Consider the following 3,498-nt stretch of genomic DNA (forward strand, 5'->3'; position numbering starts at 1 on the left):
GGCAACCCTCGAAGCCGAACTCATCGGCTCCTTCCACCGAACCCGCTCCCATGGCGTCAGGTGGAAGGGTTTCACACCTGAAGGCGCACTCGATGGAGTGGACTTGTCCGCCCCGTCAGAAGAACGCACCAGGTCGCTGCGGCAGGAGATCAACTACATGGTGGCTCATTCGCTGCACCGCCACTCTGAGAGCCTGGTGAACACCTTGGAGTGTGTCGCTCTGCGCGTCGTCCAGGAAATCATGAGTCACCGGTACTCCCCGTCGGGACCGGCTCTGGGACTTTCAAAGGAGAGATGCCGCTCCGGCCCCGGCCGTTCGCATGGGCAGCACCGGAACTCGCCGAACTCAGCGGCATATGTCGTCTACAAGGTTGGTGGTGATCCTAGTGACTACCAATTCCTACCCGAGCCGCCTAAGGAGATCCCGCACGGATACACGTGCGCATACGTACCAGACCGCAACGCTCGGGCACTCTCGAACCAGGCTGCAATATCAGCGGCCTCCGGAACGGCGGAGAGGAACGTCGGGAGCCGATCCTGAGAAGCAATCGTGGCTGGCTAAGTACGCCACCCCGACGAACCTCCAAGGCCCAGCTCCTGCAGTTGGCTTAGAACCGGAAAAGAAAGCATGGCTGGTTAAGTATGCCACCCCGGCGAATCTTCAGGGTTCGACACCTTCAGCCATCACGGCGGATCAGATTTGTACAATTCGAAAGATCGGTTCGGTATGATGCCGAAAAGGAAGGCGTTCGGCTACACCAAGCCGTACCCCAACAGCTACGAACTGATCCCGCTGCCACCCAAATATCGGCTCCCGGACTTCACAAAGTTCAGTGGGTCAGAGGGGTCCAGCTCCATCGAGCATGTGAGCCGATATTTGGCACAGCTGGGCACGATCTCAGCGTCAGATGAGTTGCGCGTGAGGTTCTTCTCACAGTCCCTCACGGGATCGGCTTTCGGGTGGTACACATCGCTACCACCGAACTCCATCCAAACTTGGAAGCAGTTGGAAGAGCAGTTCCATGAGCAGTATCATTCAGAAGCTTCCGAGTCTAGCATTGCCGATCTAGCACAGCTACGTCAGAAGCGCGGAGAAACTGTGACAGAATACATCCAGCGCTTCAGGAATCTTAGGAACCGATGCTATTCGGTTCGTATAACCGAAAAGGAAGCGATCGAGTTGGCGTAGCGGGCCTTGCAACACAGCTCAAGGACATGGCCTCCCAAGCGAGATTATCCCTCGGCGGCGCACGTGGTTCAGAAACTTTCAGCATATGAACAGCGCCACCCGGACCTGTACCAAGACAAGTTCAAGCGTGCGCGTAGCCCCGGTCGATGCGAGAGGAGGACGAAGTTCCTGCGGGAGACCAAGAAGTAGCGATGGCTGAGTGGACTCGGGGAGGAACCCCCGTGTCCTGCAAATGGGTAAAGCCACCAGGCCCGCCCGGGGATTTGATTTTGACGTGACCAAGACCGAGCAAATCTTCGACCTCCTACTCAAGGAAAAGCGGTTGAAGATACCCGAAGGTCTCAAATTCCCCACGACGCAAGAGCTGAATGGAAAGCCATACCGCAAATGGCATAACTCGCTCTCCCATGCCACCAACGACCGCAGGGTGTGGCGTCGGCACATCCAAGCGGCGATAGAGAACGGGCGTCTAATTTTCAACCGATACGCCATGAAGGTCGATACCCAGCCCTTCCCCGCCGTGAACATGGTGGAGTATGCTTGCCATGCGGGGTGCCAGCCGGGTTTCCTGTGCAATATCAACATGGTAGATCTTGGACACCACGGCGGCAAGGATGTAGATGAGGGCAGCTGCTCTCATAGCAAAGAAACGGAGGAAGCCGCTCCACGCGATCGGCTCCGCCAAGACGGCAAGCGCTACGTAATAGAGGGAGAAGTGAAGAACATAAGATATCAGCGACCTCTCTCTGATCACCTCCTCAACAAGTATGTGAGTCAGTACGACCAACGCCGACGGTCCGACGACGATGATGAAAGAAATCGTCTGGCTAGAGAAGCCAGAAGACATCGTCGGCATAACCGCGATGAGGAGGAGCACGAGCGTTGTGCCAAGGGAAAGGCAAAGGAGCGAGACGACGAGGATAGGCACTGGGATTGTCCTTTCTTCAGGCACTGCTGGGATTCAGGAATGAGCCGATTGCCAACAATCGGCAATTGCCCAGAATGCAACCGGAAGAAGAAGGAGGCAGCCAACGTGTCCGTGTTCGAGCGCTTAGGACCTCTCCCGCCACAGAGCAAACGAGCTGAGCCCCTCGGTTGGAAGATCTCGAAGATTCAGAAGACGAGGGAGAAGAAGAAGACAGGTATCACCGGCCACGGTGGTGCCCTGACGGACTCAGCCGTTCCCAGAAACGCAGGGTTCAACGATTGCGCGGCCTGGAAGAAGCCGAGAGGTTATACTTGCATACATTGAGGAAGGCAAGGCCTGATCTGGCTGCAAAGGTTCAGCGAACCCTGGATGAAGAGGGTCGTCCACGGAAGATGGAGTGGCGCCCCAAGCAAAGGAAAGCCGATGATGAAACATCGGCCGGCACAAACATGGTGCTCGTTCTTCCGACGAAGCTCAGTGCTCCACGGTTACACGATACATCCAAGGTGGACGACAGCAAGCGCACCAACATGATAAAATCAGAGATTGGGCTGGTTCGGTCTACCGGCCTGAGCGAGTAGCAAGAGCACATCAATAAGCAAACGTGGCGAGGCTGATCCTTGTGATCGGCCCCAAAAATTTATGAAGGGAACTTACAAAACCTTCACCGAGCAAGAAACGTGGAGGCCGATTCCAGCAATCGGCCAAAATTATCCTCACCCACCGTTACGCTTGGGTTCAACATGTTATCCAACAGAGCCGATACCATCAATCCTCTTGACGAGAATCGGCTCGGGGGGCACCCAGGTGGATAAAATACGAGGATATGCAACGGAAGCATCTCATCTTTTGGTGATGGGTATTGGAATATGGGGGCCGATGCACAGGTCGGCCGTAAAAAAAAAAAATCGAAAATTCGAAAATTTTCGACCACAGCCGATGCAGCAGACATCGACTCAAGAGGAGTAACTAATGGAAGAGGGTCAATGGAGCACTAATGGAAGAGCTCCTCAATGGAGTAGTCTAAGGGCTTAGATCCTCTCTTCAAGAACAATGCCAGGAGCAGCCTGGACGTGCGGATCAGGTCAAGGATGGATCGCATTAGATCCATCAAAGGAAAGGAGCCGATCTAGCAGGAAGAACTGAAGAAGCTCGGGGGGCAGCTCACCTTGAAGGCTCTCTGCTTTGAGAAGCCGATTTATGTTCAAATCGGCTGGCTCTGCATAAGGAACTTCCCCACACACGATCAAGCCCAGGTCCATACAGCTAATTTGCGTATCCTTGTCTCTGTTTTGCCTTGGCTGAGACTCGGGGGGCAACAGGCCTGGTAGTTGCTCTATTGAGGAACCGATTGGGGTACCATCGGCTGATCTCCGTTGCA

The sequence above is a fragment of the Lolium rigidum genome, chromosome 6, assembly GCF_022539505.1.
Source record: "Lolium rigidum isolate FL_2022 chromosome 6, APGP_CSIRO_Lrig_0.1, whole genome shotgun sequence".
Lineage (NCBI taxonomy): Eukaryota > Viridiplantae > Streptophyta > Magnoliopsida > Poales > Poaceae > Lolium > Lolium rigidum.